General features: G+C 40.0%; 1 protein-coding gene across 2 annotated transcripts in view; it reads left to right on the plus strand.

The window, feature by feature from the left end:
- LOC105838959 (neural cell adhesion molecule 2) overlaps window positions 1-24452 on the plus strand; it is a 232877-nt gene that overhangs the window by 187049 nt on the left and 21376 nt on the right. The window lies entirely within an intron of this gene.

The raw sequence follows: 24452 nt of genomic DNA on the forward strand, positions 1-24452 counted from the left end.
CCCCATCATGGAGTTATGAGAGAGCACAGTCTCACCACCAAACTCCGGGTTGTTTTCAATGGTTCCAGTCGAACTACCTCCGGCGTATCGTTAAATGATCTTCTTCACACAGGAGCAAAACTCCAAACAAATCTATTTGATGTTCTCGTGTGGTTCAGGAAATTTCATTGTGTCTTTGTCTCTGATATGGAGAAGATGTACAGGCAAATCAAGGTTCATCCAGAAGATTGGAAATTCCAACGTATTCTGTGGTTCAATCAGAGCAACTGTCTTCGTACATATGAACTAACTACCGTCACATATGGACTAGCTTGTGCTCCTTTTTTGGCACTTCGTACTTTACTTCAACTTATTGAAGACGAAGGTCAAAACTTTCCTCGTGCCATTCCATCGTTGACAAAAGGGCGATATGTCGATGATGTATTTGGAGGCGCAGATTCCATCGACGAAGTTCAACCGATCATTACTCAATTAAATCAACTCTGCATGGCGGGCGGTTTCACTCTCCGAAAGTGGATAAGTAATTATCCTTCCATTCTTAAAGACATTCCAACTGAACATCAAACGAACCTTACATCGCTAGAATTCAAAGATAGTACAGTTTTTAACGCATTAGGATTATGCTGGCAACCAGCAATTGATGCCTTTCAATTTACCTTAAAACTTCCTTCTACAAAACACATTACGAAACGATCTATCTTGTCCACCATTTCAACATTGTTCGATCCCCTAGGTTTGCTATCTCCAATCACTATTAAAGCAAAAATACTCATTCAAGAATTGTGGGCCATTAAACTCGATTGGGATGACCATCTTCCTATGATGGTAACCAACAAGTGGACCACGTTTCTCAATACTCTTCAAGAAATGACTCATCTCACGTTTCCTCGTTGGCTTGGATGCAAGTCAACGGATAAAATCGAAATTCATGGTTTCTGTGATGCTTCCCAACAAGCAGCTGCTGCCGCTGTATATCTTAGATCTACAGATTCAAATGGCATCATTTCAATAAATCTTGTGGCTTCAAAGACAAAAGTCGCTCCATTAAAGAAACTTACGATACCCAGACTCGAACTTTCCGGAGCTGTTCTGTTAGTAAAGTTAAGTTCACACATATTGAAGGTACTTGAAATTGGAAATATTCCTATTTATCTGTGGACGGATTCTGCCATTACATACACGTGGATTAATAATCATCCATCTCGATGGAAAGAATTCGTTCACAACCGAGTGTGTTACATTCAGGAAACCTTACCTTCCGCACGTTGGAAATTTGTTCCGGGTAATGAGAATCCGGCTGATCTTGCTACCCGAGGATTGACTCCCATTCAATTATCGGAACACCCAACATGGTGGACCGGACCCCCATGGCTGTCACAAAATTCCTCAAAGTGGCCACAGCCACCCAAGGCACTTTCTGTTAACGAAAACCTTGAAGAACGTCCAGTTAAGATTTTCACAACTAATCTCACGCCTCCACCACTTTGGGATCTTGTTCATAAATATTCCACAGTAATGAAATTGTTCCGCATTACTGCCATTTGTCAGCGTGTACTTGCTCGAATGCGCAAGCATCCACAATCATCATTAACAATCCCACTAACCACACAAGAAATAGACAATGCACGATTTTTCTGGATAAAACATATTCAAAATTCTTCATTTGGTCAAGAAAAAAGACTCCTTTCGAGCGGACAATCATTGCCTAAATCTCATTCACTTGCTAGACTAACTCCCTTTCTTGACGCTACCGGATTACTACGAATAGGAGGTCGCCTTCAGGCCTCATTATTACCTCCGAACGCAAAACATCCTCTGATTCTTCCGAGAAAGTCACCGTTAACCTCGTTGATTATTTTAGACTCCCATTTACGAACAATGCATGGAGGAACACAACTCACGCTTAATTATATCAGAAACAACTATTGGATCGTTGGAGGGCGGGCTCCTATACGCTCTTTTATTTTGAAGTGTGTAAAATGCACTCGATATCGACAAAGTCGAGCTCAACAACTAATGGGACAACTTCCATCTGAACGAATCACACCTTCGCGTCCTTTCTTGCACTCAGGCGTTGACTATGCTGGCCCTTTCACTATAAAAACCTGGAAAGGAAAAAATGCCAAAACGTATAAGGCATATATGGTTTTGTTCGTTTGTTTTTCGACTTCGGCAATTCATCTAGAATTGGTCACTGATTATACCACCGAGGCATTTATTGGAGCATATAAACGTTTCACCTCTCGAAGAGGAATATGTGCGACGTTGACTAGCGATTGCGGAACAAATTTCACAGGAGCAGATTGCGAATTGAAAAGATTATTTTCTTCCTCAACAAAGGAACTAGGCGAGTTGGCATCCGTCCTAGCGAACGACGGCACTCAATGGAAGTTTCATCCTCCGGCTGCTCCTCACTTTGGAGGAAAATGGGAGGCTGGAGTTAAGTCCGTCAAATATCATTTAAAACGCGTAGTGGGAGATACATTGCTCACGTTTGAGGAGATGAATACGTTGCTAACTCAAATTGAGGCAGTACTCAATTCACGGCCCTTGAGTCCTCTTACGGATGATCCTGATGACCTTCAGGCCTTGACTCCTGGGCACTTTCTCGTGGGAAATGCACCTTCAGTCATTCCCGAACCATCGTTGGAGACAGTAAAGTCTTCACGACTTTCTCGATGGCAATTGACCCGTCAAATGTTGGATAGTTTCTGGTCGCGATGGTCCAGGGAATGTCTGCAGCGCTACTATTCTATTCATAAGTGGAATCAACCATCTCCATCTCTGTCAAATGGCTCCCTTGTGCTAGTCATTGACGAGCGCTACCCTCCGTCTAAATGGCCTCTAGGGCGCATAATTCAAACTCACCCGGGCCCTGATGGTCTTGTACGAGTCGTGTCCATTCGGACACAAAAATCAATTCTAAAACGACCAATTGCAAAACTCTGCCCATTACCTATCAACAATGATAGTCTCTAATTTGTTCATTAACGGAGGTTAATGAAGGCGGGCGGTAATGTTCAGAAAATTAAAGGACGCATATGCATGAGAAGGTTTCTATGTAGTTGTGTACATTCGTACATGATTGATACCGAGGACGTTGACCGACTCCTCGACGCGACTCACGTCTGATCTTGCTTTGTTTGACCCAATTTCTCTTGACGACGCTACAAACAGACAGTCAGATTTTCATTCATTCTTTCTGAGACGAGCGTCAGAGTAAGACGTTCATTCAGATTACAATACACACGTATTGTAAAGGTTTTCGTTACGTGCCACGTATCTCGTGCAAATTGGTTGCACATTCAAAGTAGAGACTTACCACGGCCAAGTACACTGCATAATCAGTTTCTGCAGACCCTACGGGTTGCTGAAAGATAGAGTTCGAGTTCAATTCCTGCAGTCACCACGACGAGCAGAAAGAGTGAGAGAGAGGGACATTCGACCCTAAATTCTACGGCCTATCGAGAGAGTGAGAGAGAGGGACATTCGACTCTAAATTCTACGGCCTGCTGAGAGAGAGAGACCAGGAGATCGAGCTCCAGGTACACGGAACCTCTGTAGAGAGTTTTCAATTGAGTTCTTGAGAAAGTTTTCATCCTGTTTCGGATTAGCACGACGGCGAACCGACAGGACAGAACTCAATTCAGAGGTTCCCATTCAGCTGTACTATTCAGCAATTATTCAGAGACATTTTCATACCGTCGTACTTTCGAACGTAATCTATTTAGATGCGTTCACATGTTGGCGTCACTATCAGACGTCATTCAATCAACTGTTTAGAGACATTTTTTGATAAATGTTAAACATGTATGAATCAAAAGTTTCAGTGTAACCTTCTTCTGCATATGCGTTAATTACTTGAAATATTGTAAATTCATTTGAAATACTATTGATGTAAAAATCTAGAATCACTGTAATGTTCCGTAATTCTCATTACGCTTATCATTCTCAACTAATTTTATGATTCATTTGTAAATATTACGATTATAATATGATTGCATAAAGCTTATGGTATGGAATGCATGATTATTAATTTGAATAACCGTTTGACGTTATTGTATGAATAATTTTATAATTTATTAACCCTAGTAATTTCTGATTGTTGTGTATTCTTATATGTATTCTATTCTATATGTGTGTAATTCCATATGTGTTATTTACTATATTTGTTGTGAACGTCCGTCATTAACCGAATTGTCATAAAGTAATCAGAATATTCATAGATTATTCAGACTTGTCATAGATTAAATTTTATATTCTGCCAAAATTATTTTAAAGTTATTAAATTTTTCTGCCACCTTTATTTGACTCTGTAATCATTTTCAACCGGCGTGCTTGTTTATTAAACAGAAAGCAATGGGACGAAGCACAATGGAAACTCTTCTGGCTCCGATTCGAATCGGCTCTAATCCGAATGTAATAAGGGGAAACTTTTGTACTCGCTCGTTCGTAATTAAACAATACACGTACGCGATATTTTTGCTAGCTAATTGATTCTTTCTTGACTTTCAAAAAAAAAACCACTATGTGCTGCAAATTTGTATAATAGAATTTTCAAATCTTTTTCTCTCTTTTAAAATAAATATATGTTTAAATATGTACTTTTATATGTATTTTTATTTTTAAAGATAACGTGACGATGAAGTGTCAGTGATATAACGTAAACTTTTGCGTTTTCGGAAATATTACAATATAAATATTAATTGCATAAATAATTTCACTTTTTATTGGCAATTTTATTACAATTAAAAAAATAAGAAAGCGCAGAAATCGGATGTCAATAAAAGAAAAAAAGGTCTGTATGAACATACGAAAAGAGGGTTGTTTCACATTAACGATAAACAATGAAAGTGTAACATTTTTCTGGATCAGTGATTACTTTCGGCGAAATTCGTGGACGAAAACGGCAGCGTGAAAGTCATTCGGAATAAGACCGGTTAAACACGCGACGTTACGTAATAGCGAATTATTCGAGATAACGCGGAATTATCGGTTCGGCGATTGTACGTTTGGCAAAAAAGACACGGAGATTAGATCCCATTAGCATACGCGAATTGGATCGGAGCAGGGCCGTCGTTCTCAGTTAAATCGATTTTTATCAGGTATTGTTACGCGACGCCCGCCTTCGAGAACGATTCGAGAGCGAGGTAACACGAAACGGGGAACGTTTGCCACGATCTCAAACTGATTTGAATTCCCTCTTTTTTCGCTTAACGATCTATTTAACAAAGAACGTGGCCTTTATCACAAGAAATATAAAAAAAGCGTATTACTCGCGTAAGAACAGAAAGTAAGTAGTGAGTGCAAAATTGAGAACTTGAGAAGTGAGAAAGGATTTAAGTCGAGTGCAATTCCTTCTCCGATAATTTTGTATTTATTCTCTCTCTTTCTTTCTCTCTCCCTCTCTCTCCCGTTTATCAGAAGAACATATATTTTTAAAGAAACTACCTAGCTGAGCTGACTTTAGATGGAATGTGCATAAAGGATTACGTAATTAACGTCCCGATTTTTTCTGCATTTCTTTTTACTCTTACATAAAGTTCGATCAATCGGAGTACACGTTTCCCCGATAAAAACGTCGGATATTTTTTATACATATTGATGATACGCGTCACTGTAACAATACCCCAAAATGGTCGAGTATCACGAACGACACTTTCCTCGGGAATAGCTAAGGGGGAGCCAAAGAGATGACGAAGAAGCGTTCTCCGAGCCGGATACCACGTGGCGTTCGCTCGCAAACGGGGCCTTTGACGATGGCAACTTTTGCGCTCGATACGGGACGCTCGGTAACGCGGATTTCCCGGTAATATATCTCCCTTTCACGTGAAATCCCTTTCAATATGCCGAGCGCGGCGCGGAGAGCGTCGCCATCCCCGGACCATCTTTTTCGGCTGATCTCGCCAAGTGTTCACGTGCCCCATATGTAACGTCGCGCTCGACGTTATTCATTCCGCTGACAGAATACAGAAGTCATTTGTCGACTCGCTAGGCGCTAGGCGGACTCGACAATAATACGTATTACAGACGCATCCCGTGAATACAGAGCTGCCTGTCCCGCCCCCTCTCGCGCGCGGGTTATTACTTTAGCCACTCAGACGTCAGAAGGACCCCGACGAATGTCGTCGCCTGAAAACAATAACCTGACTAATGAGCGATTAGCAAGAAGGTAGATAACGGGAGTGAATATCGCAACGGGGAGAATAATTGATTATTAATTCGCGAGGGATTGTTTGGCGTGAATGAAGGATCTGTATTATTCGTCTGGCACAAGCTACTGTAAAAATCAAGAAGCTTTTAAATTATTGAAGAGAGCAAAATTTTTACGTACAAGATATTATTACACGTCAACCTTAATCCTAATGATAGACTCTTTAATTAATTTAATTTATTTGAGATGAAGGAATATTTTTTCAGTATTAATGTTCAGTATTAAATCTGAAATTTAAACTTCTCGACATAATGAAATTATATCTATGTACGTTGATTTAATAAACGTTTTAATACTTTTTTTTTTGTTTTAATACTTCTTCGAATTCTGCTGGCAACTTTTTTATTTTTAAATTCAAAGTTAGTATTACACACAAAAGTCAATTATGAAGATTTATTTTTAAAACTTAATTTGAAGATTTTGTAATTGAAGGATTCAATCTCGAGCTCCGGATTGGATAAATAAAAGACGAATGCAATTGTCGTATACCAGCAGATTCAGTGAATTGAGTTCGACTATTACAAACCGATAAGTCAACAGTTTATCTCTCTACTGTGCTCAATAAGCTTCCGTGGCAAAGGTCTTTCGCACTTTCGTCCTCGGGCGCTTGACGCGTCTCTCGCTTTGCACTTTAACGATTTGCGCGATCGCAAGCAGGTTTAAAAGGAATCAAAGCGATCGTTCACTCAGCGTGCCCTTCTTCTCAGCGGCATTTCATTATCCGCGCGAAATTGAATCTGCCGATCAATTACCCGTCTCCGTGAGAGGTTGTGCCTTCTTCGCGCCCTCGACAATGAGAAGTCTCTCCTCGGTTTCGCGGCCGTTTTCGCGGAGGACGATTGCCGTTCCGCCTTCCCTTTCGCATCAGAAAATCTGCATCGGAACTTTGCATCGCTCCCGCGTCTGCGGAGAACCACGACGCAGATTGCATTTCACCGTCTCGCGATTCCGCGCACGTGTGTACGCGTGAACACGCACACGTAGCACGTGGCGTGGACGGCGTGTCGCCGATTCCGCGACACTACCGACGAGTCTTTTATCCGCGGGGTTTGGTTTTCATTCGCTTTTGCAATTCAATCTACCGGGATTCCAAAGGGATATTCGCGTCCTTCTCCAGCATGCGTTCTACATCTCGAACTGGCGTTACGCGACTCGCCGGGATGGTCCGGGATCATCCAGCTATCTCGTTTCGTTGCTCCTTAGATCTAGCTTATCTAATATGTTATCAAATATATCGCACAGATGAACCTTTGACCACTATACAAATAGCTACAGCAAATGCATTAGTGAAATCAATACAATTGGCTATCTTTGGACAGTCAAACGTAACAGTTTAACTCCCGAAATATTCTGTAATATTTCTTATTTATTATTGTCTGGAGGAAAAAAAATGATGTAAAAATGATGAGTAAGATTTTAACATCTTGAATATGAAATTGAATTGAATATGAAATTATCGTGATATCGGAATTTTGAAAGGAAGATTTTCGTTTCTATTTCGTTATTCCCGGATGAGTTCACAGAGACATGCAATCTCTTCGAGTCAATAGAGCCTGAGGGTAAAGCAGATTAAAGCTGAAAACTTAAAGGCAGGGGTAACCGCTTTCTGACGACCCGAATAATTAAGAGACTAAATTTGAGAGCGAACGAACGAATGAGATTTTAATTAAAAATCTTACAGGTGTATGTACATATATATTCTCGGATATTCTCATATCTAGGTTTTGAGAGTAATAAATTTTAAGATAACTGTTGCCATTACCTAATGCCATATGGGATTTACAAATACGTAATGTTATTATAAAAACCTTTTAGAGTCTGGAAGCGTCAATGAAACCAGAAAGTGAATCGGATTAAAGTTGAGAACTCAAAGTCGAGGGAGAGCAAACGTTTTCTGGCGACCGGAACAATCAACAGGCCAAGTTAAATGTCTGAGTGAACGAGAGAGCAAGTTTTTAATTAAAAAATCTCATTCATTTTCCCACGTCCCATTCATTCGCCGTTACCGTGTTTATTCTCGCAACTTACTCAGAGATGAAAATTTCGCAAAAGAGATACGCTTTTCTTTTTAAGGGCAAAAGTGTAATGGTGAACAAATATCGTAATTTCTTCATAAACCCATAAAGTCTTTTTGTGCCTCCGATATGGAAGGGGGTGATTCCATGCAATTGTGGCGTGAGGTGGCGCGACGCGGGTTAAACGCACGTCCAGTAGCACCGAATTAATGATTACACCGTGCAGCCGCATGTACAGCATCGAGGAATATGGTAATCCTGCAAGATTTAAAGCCTCTTCCGCGCTGCTACGGACCAGGTTCCGGAACAACGACGGGACAATTACTTCGCGCTTCGATGAGGACAATCGACTATATAGGATGCCCCAAAATCTACGCTCTTGGGCTTTTGACCATTTTTTTTCGAAAGCTGATTTTTTTGTTATAGATACATCCTTAAAACTATGAAATACGAAAAAGTTATTCTTTTATATTATACTTAAAAAATAAAAAATCATAAATTTTTATTTATTTTTATTTATGTTTTTAAAATAAATACTTATCCCAATTAGATTGGGGAAATAATTAAAGCATGAAGCTTTATTAATATTTTTTTCTAATTTTTATATGTGCATTTCTAATTTTTAATTTATTAAAGTTGTTTAATTCTCGACGGTGCATAATTCTTGATTTCTCGGGATTGAAATTACCGTTATTTTTCTTCAGCTTCTTGTTTTCTGTTACTCGTAAAAAATGTGGTGGCCTTATGGAGCAACCTATACAGCAGGGAAGAGCATGTGTCAGGTTTGATAAATGCACGCACTTGGGCGGCCAGAGTTATTAGCCGTACACCGAAGTTGCTGCAGCAGATATTGTAGGGTTTCAACAGTCTCGTTGACAATCTTCCTCATTCCACATTATCGCAATGATTACGTGATCGATGGAATCGTAACCATCGAGAAACATGTCTACCTATTATTTGATGATGAAACACACGATCCAATAGACACGTAATGAGACACGCCGGGCGGCATCGTCGATATAAAGAAACGCTGACAATCTTTCTGAAAATTTTTCACAAGCAATACAAAATTCTCTATGTAACGAATGATTTTTAGGAACTGTACATTTAATTGTTATTATAATATTATTTAATTACATCGAAAAACAATACGCACCATACGACATGCATCATCCAAACATGGCGTTATTTACTCTTTCGTTAATCAACTAATTAGCCAATTATTCGAGGCTTGCTATTATCCGGAGTTTGTTATGGCGAAAACATTTTCAGAGGGGGCATTATAACGGAAAATAATATCTCCTGCGAAAAACTCGGCGCTTCATTAATTTCCTAAACAACCGCGTTGTAGAGAATGCACTATGCGTATAATAAATCCGGCAAAAATGGAGCAGACGGATGACTTCGATAAAACGCGGTAACTGACATTTTTATCGAAAATAAGTGAGCGTATGCGTAAAACTTGAAAGAAAAATAGATCCATGATTAAAGCGAAAAAATTCGCGGTATTCTGTATAAACAATGTTGAAGAGTGTTCAACAATATTTTCTTCAAATGTTACGTTTTGATACCCGCGATGATAAAACTATCAGTTATTATCTACATAACTATAGATATTTAAAATATTATATTGAGAAATATTTAAAAAGTATCTATTGCATGTTTTCAGATATCTCTACATTTAATGTTGAAATATCCATACGTATTTAATTGATTAATCATTATAGTATATTTTTACACACATATCGACGTTCTATTATATTACATGTGATGTTTTTGTTATTTCTCCAAGAGAGATGCTTTTCCATAAACGAAGAATAATGTTGTTTCCGTGTTATATAATGTATTCCCAACAATCTGTTTTCATACTAAAATGAATTTTCCTATAACGGTAAATGGCTATGATATCTGAAAAATATTATAAAATCTGATTGCAATGCATTGATTATGTAACTCATTAAATTGATTTACTGTTTTCAACCTTTCAAAGAATTTATAATACTATTTTCAAAGAAAGAAAGGTAACTGTTTATAATTTATTCATTATCAGAAGACTATGAAAAACAATATTAAATTCTAAATAAAATTCTCATGTAAAAGAAAATTCATTAAATAATTAAAATAAGCTTCTAAAAATTTTTTGTAACTTTTGAAATGCTTGATTAATTTCACGATTCACATTTAAAGATGGGAGGATGAACAAAGAACATATGACTCAAGATATTGATGTGGGTACAATCGTTTATCTTACATTAGTATATACAATAATTTATCAAAATTATATTATTATTGCAAAAAGGTACAAACAAATATATTGTTTTAAATAAAATTATCTTTTGAATATTTACATATTAGCTATGGGACTCTTCGTGAAATTCTTTCGCTATCATTGTTTTTGTTTTCTCATCGCCGCTTAATCCGCAGAATGGCGCGCAATATCAACGACACCTTCATGCGCAACCCCGTGAGAAAACAGCATCCAACCCCTACATGGCTGTGTGTTTGCATTTCCCGTGGAACGAGCCGCGATGATCCACGGTGGTGTCTGTTGAAATGCGGCAACCTTCCTTCTTCCACTCGGTCTGAATAGGCGTACAACTGCTGAATAGGAGATGCTCCGTGTTCGCTCGTGGCTGGCCTGAATTTTTAGCTACGAAAATACTACTGAGTTCAAGCAGAGAGAGAGAGAGAAAGTAGAAGATAGAAACGTAAAAGAGCACGGGGACGAAAAGTCTAGGATTCTCTCTTTACAGGGCGATTCAAGAGAAAACGTCGCCAGTGTACCTCAGAAAATAATTTCAGATCACAGTAAACATTGGCAGATAACAATTAATAGTAATTCTTTTAATTAATTTGCTTCTTTGAACTCATATCTATTCGCTTTGCATGCATTGATACATTCGTACAAAGCATTACATCATTTTAATTACCTTTTCATTTGTCATGGTATCGTCTCTATATTATATAAAATTAATTAAATTTAATATAATATTCTGATATTAAAATTATGTTAATTTTCTCTGGCATTGTCTCTAATAATAATTCGCAATTTCATTAATTTTTATGACGGTTTAATAAACTGACGCACCACTTTTTATAACACTTATTAAATCTGTGAAGCAAACAAAAGAATATATGACCTAAAAACCTTGTTTTTTAATCTGTAAGTCTATAAATATTTCGATTGACTCTTGAATCGCCTTGTAGGATGAACCAAATAGAACTTTTGCTCATATACGTACAGAGACGGCGACACACCGAAATGAGAACGGAAATACTTTAGCAGCTCCGGGGCAAGAGAAGCCTATCGTCGGCTCTTCATGAAAACCCGGAAACTCGCCAAAAGTAACTTTGACTTGCCATATTAATAATGACCGCTCTCGAAAATTATTCAACGCAATTCGCAAGAATTTCATTAAACGTAATTATCTGATTATCCTATCAAAATGCTGCGATCCGATCGAGTAACACCTAATTAATAAAAATGAAACGCGGTATTAATATCAATTGCCGTTATTTATACAGACGTATGGAGAGCAATCCGTCTCGTTCCGGCAATAATTTCGCAAATAGTCGGGATTCCAATTGCATATGTTGTTCGTTTATCGTCGCTCCGTTCCGTCGCATCGGCAGAGATTTCAAATATTCATGAGACATGTAACGCACGTTACTTGGCGGGCTGAATACATCGGGAAAGTTTTCATTTCGGTAAAGGCGACGGTCTTGCCAGCGATGCGAGAGTAAGTTCGTCGACGAAAGAACGTATGTGCGTCGCATTAATGTTGAAAGAAAAGCGCTCGGGTGCTCTCATTACGTTGCTATAGAGAGCGTGGTACATCTCGCCGCAATTTCTTGAAAAGCATCAGGAACTTACAACGGTCTCGCAACAAAATTAAAGCTATCACAGCCACGCGCCGTTTTTAAACTCAATTTACCCTCCGCGCAAGTAATAATCTAACGGCTCCTCTCGATGCTAATTAACCTGATGAAAATGATTATGATTTAAATATCACGTCGCAATAGTACGTCACATCGCGACAGATTGGCGTTGTTTAACGCTGATGATCATTCCGGATGAGGTCATGCAAAATAGAATTGATGACCGAGTTGAGACATCGAAAGGCAGTGCCGCTCAGTGTAATCCAATGCATTTATAAAGATATGAAATTAGAGATGTTCCAGTTTGAGAGGCAGATCAAATGACGTCATGTGGAATTTAATTCAGTACAGATGACAGTTTTAAATAAGTCAAACTGAAAATTTTATGTTGTTAATCCAATTATAACGTATAATTTAATTATGAATTTTATGGGTCAATATATTCCAGCATACCATTATTTAATCTGCATTAGTTATTTACGAGAATCTATTCTTATAAATCGTTTAATTCAAAATATTTATACTAGTGCGAATATAATTATAGCCATTTTACGAGATCTATTAGAATGCTATCATACGATCTGGAATTAGCTATTTTACAATATGAGATCTATTTTAAAAAATTATTTTATATAAAATACTGCATATAAATTTAATTACATTTATTTCATGGGATACATATGCTATCATTCAACACTAACTATTTATAATAAGATCTCTTCTCTTTAAAATTATTATTATAATTTCCAATGTCCTCTCAATCTCGCAAGTCAGAATGAAATATTGTTTACACATTTCCCTTGAACGATTCATTCTGCACGCCTGTTTCTCATGGCGAAGTAGACAATTTCTCGGCTTCCTTTGCGTCACTCACGGATGAATGGTCTTCTCCTTTTTTTTTCTTTGAGGAAAAAAGATTGCTTACATAATTTAATCTTAATAATAATTAAAATTCTTTTATATACAAAATATTTATACTATATGTAACTATAGCTTGCAGTCTTTACATGGGCATCCTATTTTCTACGGATAATACATTATCTATAAGATGAATTGCAATTTACGCGTCTAGACTAATTTCAATTGAACTTATGATATTGTTTCTCCTTAGAGTTTACTAAGCGTTTTCGTAGTTTCTTGTTTACGGTATAGTTGGATGCTTTTCTCTCTCTCTCTCTCTCTCTCTCGACCAAGTCAAGAGACAGTACTTGGTATTCGCGCAACAATTTCGTTACAGTTCCGTACCTACGCTGTCCAAAGCTATCCAATGTCCTCTCAATTCTCGCAAGTCAGAATGAAATATTGTTTACACGTTTCCCTTGAACGATTCATCCTGCACGCCTGTTTCTCATGGCGAAGTAGACAATTTCTCGGCTTCCTTTGCGTCACTCACGGGTGAATGGTCTTCTCCTTTTTTTTTCTTCGAGGAAAAAAGATTGCTTACATAATTTAATCTTCCTTTACTTTAGACTTTCATCGCGCGAGAGCGATTCTCGGGAGGTGAAGCGGCATGTATTTCCGCCCGTTCCCCGAAACGAGGTTCTCGTGCGATGAAGCCATCGGGGTCTCTCTTTCTCTCTCTCCCTCTCTCTCTCTCTCTCTCTCTCTCTCTCTCTCTCTCTCTCTCTCTCTCTCTCTCTCTCTCTCTCTCTCTTTTTCTCTTTCTCTTTCTCTCTCGTAATAACGTTCTCCGTCCGCACCCGCGTCCGCATGCGATTGCAATACACGTGCTTGCAATACACGCACGTGACACGGTGCGCCCGCTTGTTATAACGCGCGCGCGACAAATCCCGAGCCGCCGGAATTGCGGATTAATGAACGGTCTCGTTATGCGACGTGAGTCTACCTTGTTTATCGTCAGCCGTTCTACCGAGGAACGATATGGCACCCTTGGAAATCGATAGCCATTAGCGTGTGCGCTTACGACAGGCGAGTACAGAGTACGCACACTCGAGTAAAATACGCATACTCATTTGCTCTCTCTCTCTTTCTCTCTCGCTCTTTCAAGTGTATTTTATTATGGTTGTGTATTATATATACATGTACATGTGCATCTCTCGCAAATATAGCTGCGCATATAAAGATTAGATTGCGTAAATTGTGTATATTTATACGTGCGCAGACTTCGCAGTCGTTTCTAAAAGGGCGCACTAACGACGAGCGGAGAACGAAGGACGAGCAGAATGACGTAGTTAGACCGTGTAGAATCACGAAGGGGAGGAGGAAGGACGGGAGTCCCAGGGGATGCGCGGAGTGTCACCGACAGGCTCCTCGCGACGAGCACCGAGCGAGAAAACTTTAATGCACGTCGCCGAGCTGGGTTGTCATAGTTCGCAAATGCGAGCCAATTTAAGTTAATTCGTCGCGACGTCTGTCAGGACGCGCACAGGCCGCGGCTGAAAAAGAAATTCGGAAGTTTCTCCCTTTTGTCTTTTTCCCCTTCTCGCGATAAGCGTCGCGCGCGAATTTTTTAACGGTTTCGGATAACAACAACAGCGAAAGAGATCCAACGGCGTTGGACTGTTTCAAGTTTTATCGGTAACTTGATATCTCGCTCGAAAGTCCTAAAATATTTGCCGGCCTCTCCTGAGAGAATATGATATTCCTCGCACGTTGAAGCACGAAGGAACGGAAGTAATAAAAGCGCGGTCAATATCGGGAGAGAGAGAAAGAGAAAGAGAGAGAGAGAGAGAAAGAGAGAGATCCAATCAGCAAACGGGGCTTTATCACTATTCGCCTCGTCTTATCCGAGTCCTGTTCGCCGTAGCCGATTGGTTAGTTGTAATAGCTCTCTCTTTAAAAACCATCAATGCTTCAATATTTCTGTCTGAAGATCTCAATTTCCATGCCTCCATTTCTCATCAGGCAATCGTTTCTTCGCCATTAATGAGACGAATCTAATTCTATAATGGTCTCGTACTTTTTTTTTTACACACAATGAAAATATAAATGAATATATCCTATAAACAATGTAATAATGGGGAAAACAAAAAAAAAAGAGAAGCTATGAACGAATAACAAGCTTTTGCACTTTGAGGGAATTTAAGTAGCATTACCGCGACGGAGAAAGAATTGAAATGAGTCCTATTAATACTTTTTAACACAAGTGCATACTTTCGGTCATTAAAAGTCGCCATTTTCTAATTAAGAAATCTAATAATTAAATTAAACGTGCCTAAACAAGAAAGTTACATTAGTTCATCCTAGAACTTTATTAGGGCACGTAAAATATAACAAGATAAGATAATTTAGACATTTAGTTTTATATATATATATATATATATATATATATATATATATATATACAATTAAATTTTTTAATCCGTGTATTTAAATTATCTAAAGTAATTTACGTTATATTTGTTTTAGAGAAAATAAAAATACTTATATAAAATACTATTATGTGCGTTGAAATTTTTGTCGGTAAATTATCATTAAAAACATTCGTGTGTAGTCTGTCCGAGTCTCATTCTTTTCTCTCTCTCTCTCTCTTTCTTTTTCTCTCGTACTCTCTTTCTTTACTCCTATAATCGAATTATCTTAATTGCTCGGCGCCTGTTCTTGCGAATTAAGGGTTGAGGGTCGATTCTGAAGGACCTCGTGGAAACTGCGGTGGAAGGCGCGGGTAGGACGGAAGAAGATCGGATATCCTTTTTGCGGCGGACACCGTTTTCGTTCTTACGCTTTTTCCTCCCTGCGTCTTCCTCCTTCTCGTCGGTTACGACGACGGCTTTCATCCAATTTCCCCTTGTCTTGAGGAGCTTCACAGCCCCGCATGGCCGGTGCTTAGATGGAAGTGCTCTTTCGTGCGGCATTCGACACCCGCGAGACCTATTGTCAGCCTTGAGATTGACAGGGTCCCCGACGCGTCCAGGGTGCAGTGATTTTCTCTAAAGTTGCGACCTCACGAGGAAGTCATCTCTCGACGATTCTTTTCTTCCTTGCCCCTCGCCGTTCCCATCTTCGATCTACGCCCTACTACCGATCTACGTCTCGCAAGTTTCCGCCCTCGCGAGTTTTCACATTCTATTAATCGGTTAACAGTTACGAAGTTTTATCGCGCGAGGAAAAGAGAGAAGGCCTGGAATAAAGTAACATCTCCGTTTTAATGTAACTCTTCACCGAGGGATCTCGCCACGCGCTCCAGCAGGAATTTCGAGTTAATACAGCCGCGGCCGTATCATTTCCGACGAACATTTCGCGATGTCAGAAATCTATAACCGCGAGATCGGACGTCGGCAACCGCATTTGAAAGATGGCCCCGGCGGCTGTGGTACCCGGCTCTGCGTGTGTGTATGTGTGTGTGTGTATGTAGGGAGGCCCGGAAAAGTTGGACCGCAAACCCGGAGCAAACTGTATCGAACTCCAAATTACTTGGCCGCGTAAGGATTCACTTTGCGCGTTAACGGACCAGAAGTTGAGGCGGTGTATTATCCCGGCGTAATGTATCTGAGAGAGCCTCGCTCACGAATAAAGACCCGTGTGGCCGCAAACATTAGTTACAGTTAATTAAGGCTTTAATCCATTTCACCTGCCCTCTTTCCGGAAACAGAATTGGAGGTGTCACTCGAACGGAACCCTGAGTCGATCCGAAATTAAGTAACTACGAGTTACTGTTTGCCGTACAATAAGTCAAATTTCCGAGCGCGGTCTATTCCCAGTGCGACTCGCCGTACACGTCGCATTCGAGCAGCCCTTGCCGCGTAATAAATTATCAACATCTTAACCATAGAGACCGTCGGTGTCGTCGAGGCAATTTTCCGACGTCGATCGATACGCCCGAGGCCCTTTCTAACGCATCTCCTGGCCTTATCACCTGGTCGAATGTAATCGGCCGCTAGGATCACTCCCGCGGATTACGCGCGAAGCCTCCCTTCCCCCCTCGCGCGCGTGATCGAGCGCGTTGGTTGTCCGCGGAGAGAGGGCGAACCGAGTTACAATTAACTCTTAATGAATATTTATGACGCGCCGGCCGGCAGAAATTACGTCGCTCATTGAGTTAAAACCGCAGACAATAGGGCTTATTTGCCGTTTCCACGCGCGCAGCCCGCCGACTTCGTTCGCCGAGAAGTCACCGGGAACTCGGTCGCCCGCCGCGAACGAGAGACGTGTACGCCGCGCGCCGTGGCAAAAAGTTGGCAACGAGTTTGCGAGAAGCTTGCCTCTCCGCGACCGAGGAAAATGCTTCCCTCGCGCGCCGTGCGTGCATGAAGAGATACGGAGCCAAGGTAGAAATAGTCGACAGCGTTACGAGAAATTACACCGTGGAATTGTTGTCACGAAATATTCACAACTTGAAACAGATTTTCTTGCACTTTCAGAAGTGCATGTCGCGCTTATGGGGGAGAACAGTGTCGATTTTTGGAAGAGCGATGAAGAGCCAGTTTCCTTTAAAAAAATTACATCTAAAATTCCCACATAAATTTAATTTCTTTTTTCTTACTTGTTATACTTATTCTTTTTTTTTTAAATGTACGATCTTCTTACGAAATTCTAATATTACTAATATCAGTGTATATCGCATTTAGAAAAATATTGTGAATTGTTGAAAAATAAAAAGTCATTTCCTTAAAAAAATTACAATCAAAATTCTAACTTACTGTTGTAACACTCAGGTTTTCTGTTTCTATTTGTTTATATTTATTATTTCTAAAGTACAATGAGAAATCTTTCTATGGTACATGATTGCAGAGTTAATGTCACTAAATACTTTTAATGCTACTAAACGTTTGGAATTTTTTAATATACGCTTAATAGTTTTCGCGCGATGTTAATTACGTTTAATGGTCGATCCCGAGAGTCTATTTTCGAACCTGCAATGAGGATCGTACAGAAATATACGTATAGTTAGCGACGTGCGTGCGAATCGAGTATAGGAGAGGATGCGACTTCCGACCTGGTTGCGGACCCGCGGGACATGAACCGTGGGGAGAAAACGGTTGAATGCGAAATGGCACGGAACATCGGCGCGATACAGCCGGTTGCGTGGAGCAAATTTTCCCGCAGGTGCACGCGCGATACGGCATTTATGGCATTTGCGACGATGTGGCTGAGGAACAATAGCCGTATCCCGATTTCGCAGGTTGCTGGTTGAACTTACGCGAGTAAAGATAAAGCATCTGCGTGGAGGAGGATCTAAGCGTACGTATATTCTGTACATATGTATATGCGTGCGTATATGCGTCGAGATTACGGTTAATTCTCCGTTTATCTATGGAATCGGCTGGATCCGCGTTCCTATTTGGCAGCCACGATCTTATCAGCGAAAGAGATCGAATCACGCGACCTCGTGATAAGTGATCGTTGCGCGGGGAATTGAAAGGTCCTGCTCTTTTACTCGATTTAGTTCTAAAAAATGAGGTTTTGCGGAGAGAATTCGAAAAAATTGTAACAACCGAGATAAAAATAAAGTTAAATAGTTTATTCAACGATGATCCACTTTCGATCTAGGAATAACATACCGTTTCTTATTTTTGCACGGTAGCAGATTAAAATTTTTTATCGTTATTGCATTTTCGGCGACAGCATCGTTTATTTAATGCGATTTGTGAAAATAAAACGAATATGACGACGCTACTAGGTATTCAGGTGTGGCCGAGTATTTAGGTACACAACGCTTACATACGTTGTAATTGGACGCTTTAACGGTGCATCTTTAATGGTGTTGAATTCAACGGCATTCAACGACGATTGACGTATCCTACATGACGATTACCTACCGTTATAAGCAGATTTACATAGACGTGCAATATGTAGAATTTTGCTGCGAAGTGACAGCTAAATCCACTAATATCCGCCAACACGTTAATATAATTTGTAACTCTCCTGTGCACACATGTGTGCGCCGTGAATAAAGCTACGCTGAATCCACACCTAACTGCCGATACGTCTGCTTGTTAATATTATTATTAGTATTATTATTGAATAAGCGAAAACACATTTGCGGTGCATGGAGGAAAGAGAGAGAGAAAGAGAGGGGGGGGGGGGAGAGAGAGATGCACAATTCCGCAATGCAGAATAATCTGCTTAAGACATGTGTATTTCCTACCCTTTGAAAATAAATTTATGTGTATAAAATATATATACATAATATATATGTATGTACATATGTACGCTAATGTTATAAAGTATATAGAGCATGTGTTTAGTTTGAACAAAGCATACACATGCTTACGTAATTGTTTAAATTAACTATTAATTATGGCACATTATTTATCATAATAATTCTAATGTATTCGACGGAAGTTTGATCATGAACCAAGTAGTTCTTATAAATTTATTGTCTGAAAATAAATTTGTAAGTGAAATTGCTTTATAATTTTAGAAAAACAGACGCGTAATGTCATGAAAAAAGCTAATAATAATAAACCTAAAAAAATTAACATTTTTCTCAAAATTATATAACATGATAGCCAAATTTTGATGACGGATTCATGTTCAGCAAAATATATTGGAAATGATTATGCATTCACTGTTGCAAAATGGTATTGGTCAGTGTAATTATTCAAATGCGGATTATCGTCATATCAATTTACCTATAACTGTAACTGCTTTCATGAAGCAATCAACATAATAGACATAATTCTTATGGATTTTTGTCACTGAAAACGAATTTGCAATTGAAATTGATCTATCATGTCATATTTTTTAGCTTTTTAAGCTTAAAGATATTAAAAAAGAATTTCGCACTTTTAAATTTAATTTTCTTACAAATGTAACGTAACAGAACAATTTCACTTACATTTTCAGCGACAAAAAATCTATAAAGATTACTTAGTCCGTTTTATGGTCTAAAAAAAAAGTTTAATTTTTGTCGGACAGTGTAATTGACTGTTAATCATTAATTATGCGTTGAAAATCTACAGCTGTCTGTTAACTTACTTCTTCTAAAGAAGTTTAATTTTGTCGAACACTGTAATTAATTGTTAATCATTAATTATACATAGAAAATCTGCAGCTGTCTATTAACTTACTTCAACTTCTTTTCCTGGATTCTGTTGGAGGATCGTTAGAGTATACATTCGCTTTTATATTCGGCCCGATAACAACCGTTGAAATTAATCTATATATTAAAAACAAGGTACGAGTGTGGTTCACTTTCAAGAATCTACTGCGCTGCTAAATCAATCATTTTCTTTGAGAAAAATAGATCTGTCATCTCCTCATAATTTTTTTTCGCTATCGCTCACAAATAGATTGTTGACAATGATTAATCTGATGGTAGACTTGTTCCGCTGGCGGCGTTCGGTAAACACGTGACGATCTATAAGCGAACGGCAATTCACTCGGATAACCGGGAAGTGCCGCGCGCGTAGCCGGCGAAAAGTCGATGACGTAACAACGCTTCAAAGGGTTAAACGTCGCGGCGGCATTACAGTTGCATTAATTAATCGGGCATGCCGAAGACTTATCGCTAATGAAACGGTTGCTCGATTAAGATGCAAACGAGAGACGGTTCTCGCGTAGGTGCACGTAGCCACGCGCTCTAGTCCGCTCTCTCCCTCTTGCGCCTCCTCGATTGCGCGAGTCCATAAATCTCAATCCGTAAACTCAAACACCGGCGGAATTGCAAATCGTAAGTAACAAACTGCGGCGCAAAGACTCGCGGCATCACAACGAGGACAGGCCAGACGGACGGCCAGCCTTCCCGCTCTTTGAAGCGGAGCCGAACGAGAGAGAGAGATCGGTAAGGCGTCTCGTACCTCGCACCATCACCGCCGCCGCCGTCGCTCACCCTCCGCCTGCGCGCCGCCCCCGTCGCGCCTTTGTCAATATTAGGTTTCCCCGTGATTACGTAATAAAGTAAACGTCGTTTTAACCCCTTTAGTCGGCGCGCTATCGACCGCCGCTCGAATTAGTTCGGTGCAAGTCATGTAAATTAGTCCCGAGCCGTAACTCAGGGGGTGGAAATTGGGGAAACCGGCAGCGGTGGCGGCGGTGGCGGTGGTGGCGGCGGTGGCAACGGCAACGGCAATGTCGGGGGGCAAGGCGGTCTTATTGCCGGTGGCGACGGGTTAGAATGCCTGAAATATTACTCTGGCAATCGGGGCTGTCTAGGCGCGATGGCGGCGGCAACGGTCGCGGTGCGATTAAGCGAGTTTCTTTCTCACCGAATGAAGGCGTTCCCAAGGTGACAGGCTGACCAAATTGCGGGGACGGCATCCTCATATATTGCCAACTGGATTATTCACGCGGCCGAACTCTGGCGATCCGCAGCACGCTAATTTTACACGAGCCCGGAATGTATGTTTGGAGGACAGTCGCTAGTACTGACATAATTCTTCCAAAATGACGTTTCTCTTATTTCTCGGAAACTGAACATTGCACTTTATTAATGCTGATGAAAAATGAAAGTAGTGAAAAATTATAATTCATATATCTACAGCTTTTTAGGAAATCTACCAAAAATAATTTCTCTAAAAGCAAGAAAAATTATCTTTTGCATAATTTTATAGTATGTTATTAAGAATATCAGATTAAAATAATCTAATAATCTAAAATGTTACGAAAAACTTAATAACTGCAAAATTCCACAAACGATATTATAAGAAACTATTATATTATCTATTAAAAGACAATTTTCTGTTTTTATTTTTTATAATTCTTATTTTCGAATATATCTTCTTATTTCAGTCCTCGTAGTTTTAAGAAGCAGGAAAAATGAAAGCCAAACACGATATTTTACATGGTGAATACAAGCTTGTTCTACCTTCGCTTCACTTATGATAAAAATCACCATTCAATTGAATCGAGAAGTTTGAAAACCTCACTTATTCGATAAGCCAGACTCTTCAGGGCGGAAAAAGATATTGTTGCGTGAGCTTTCTGTTTGAACAAGAATATTTGTGCTCTTTTGCTAACTCCAGGCGAGCTATCGAATATTGTAGTGGTTCTATCTGCAATGTTAAGTCTATATGATAAGAATACGATAACCCATGTAACTCTATTTCGCGAAAAAAGGATATATATTCCTCTTCTAATATTTTCCAGATTCAATTTGGTCCATTCCGAAGCATCCGAAATATTGTTTCGTTTTCTTAACAATTCTTTCTTTCCGTATCGATCTTTATCTTTTTACTTTGTTCATCCATGTAAATGTAAATATTGATATCTTGTACAGTGAAAAAGTGTAGTGATCTCGTAAACCGCGATATAAGATATCTTTTCCCAAAATAGCAAAACAGTAAAACTCTTGCGTTTTATTTTAGAACGCGCGCGCTTTATCCGTCAATAAATTCATGATAAAGGTGAAATTACGAGCGATTGGGGTATATGGAGCGTATGCACGCGGCATAATTCTGTAATCGATCTTGAATTATTGAGTGGAAGTAAAACTGTAGGGCGGAATAATATCGGGCGAGGATTTCACCTGCGGGGCAGTAAGATAGAAATCGGCTTTAATTAATTTCATTATACGTTCATCGGCGGATGGCCGGAATCTACCGGGAGGACGCGGCGGCAAGGGGAGGAGGTGGTTTGCGAGAGTGGGGCAAAAATGCAACACCACCCTTTTTAATTAATAAATGTCATTTAGGAGGCGGATACCCGTCCGTTACTCCGATTGATGCTATTCAAGACCGACAGGTTTTCGCCTAGCATCGCCAAGCTTTCTCGCTCGCTCTCTCTCTTTCTGTGTTCGACGTCACGTCGACGGAATACGCCGTTCTCGTGGCGAATAATTACCGCGATCCGCAAATAGACGTGCGCAAATTACTTTAAAAGAACGACGAAGATAGATCGTTTCCGTACGGATATTTTCGGTCCATACAGAGCCTGTGACGCTTATCGCCGCTCCGCATCGCGCCCGTGAATCAAGAAACTTCCATAATATATGGTCTTAAATACAATAGCCAGGGCCTCCGCGATGGAGGGCTGTATACGCAGCAACATTCACCATTACCGATTTGCGCGCGCGGCCTCGCAGTATCCGCAGAACCATCGTTCGCGGTCATTTCGCGCCGTTATCGACAATCGCCTTACTCGCGCCTCTATAAATTCTCAGTCACATCGCGTGCAACGTACGGGTATAGTCGCGGGCAACGCAATGGATCCGCAATTTTCCCTCTTTCCCTCGCCCCTCCCCCCTTCCTCCCCTTCTCCAGGGGGTTCAACGCACTCGGATGAAAATCTTTACCTCGCGCGGCTACTGGAAAATTCAGAGGACGCGCGAATAATAGCACACGACACGTACGTCAGGTGCTATGGATGTTTGAGTTAAAATTTAATACACTCGCGCTCGTCCCCGATATCAAAGACATTAATATCTATTCAACATTTCATCTATTTCGAAATAGTCGTAATTTGTCTTGAAATTATCCGAGTTAATTTTCCAGATACATTGATATATAACACTTTCATTTCATTAATATATATTATACTGAAATTATAACGCGACTGTAAAGCATATGAAGTAAAAAAGAAGCAGTCGAGATAATTACTATTAATTCTATAATATCTCTAATGGCTTTAATCCTATTATTCCGACTTAAAGTGAAGAGAAAAGCGATTTTCAAACTATTGAGTATAGAAACTAGAAGTCGATAATTCGATAATATATATACTTAAGCGTTCTATATACGGCCGGCGACAATTTTCTGAATAACTTCAATTCCTCGTGCGCGAGCGAAGTGCGCGCCGATGATGTATCGCTTTATAACAAAGAGGATTTATCAACGTCAATTTGGCGTGCAGGAAGGTACGCGTCTTGCGGCCAGCGACCCGCTATAACGAAGAAACGAGCGGCGGTCGAGGGCAGCCGGGCGGTTAATTTTACTCGCGCCGTTATCGCGGCGACGTTAGAACAACGAGTGGGGTTAATTAATTGCGGACCTTTTTTAATTTGTCTTGCTAGACGCCGGGATTACCGCGAAATTTTTAAACCGATACATCCAGCCGAGAAGCGGAAGCGGTAAATTGGAGATACTTTGTTGAAATGCGAAACGGGGGACTCGGGAGAAATTTATTTAACTCGAAAAAGTCCACGATGATAAAGAAATGTAATGGTAGAGCGTGCACCTTGAGAAGAAAAAAAACTCTCGGTTCAGGCAAGAAGAAATTTACACCGTATATTGTTGAGATTATCGATTGTCTTATATCGAGCTTTACATATTTTGGTACGTGAAAGGAGAGTTTGCGTGTGGAAAAGGTCCGCAAATGCTCATTGCTAAGTCGTTCTGCGAAACACTTGAATCATCCTGAAAAAGAGCGCGCAAGATGGGACGCAAGATTAATTGTCCCCGCTCTAAATTAAGTTATTCACTTTGTTATGGTACCTGAGCTATCGCGCGGCAAGATACATGGCGCGTGATAAAGTAGTAAGGGAGCGGAAAAGAGAAAGCGCGGTG

This window comes from Monomorium pharaonis, chromosome 10, assembly GCF_013373865.1.
Source record: "Monomorium pharaonis isolate MP-MQ-018 chromosome 10, ASM1337386v2, whole genome shotgun sequence".
Lineage (NCBI taxonomy): Eukaryota > Metazoa > Arthropoda > Insecta > Hymenoptera > Formicidae > Monomorium > Monomorium pharaonis.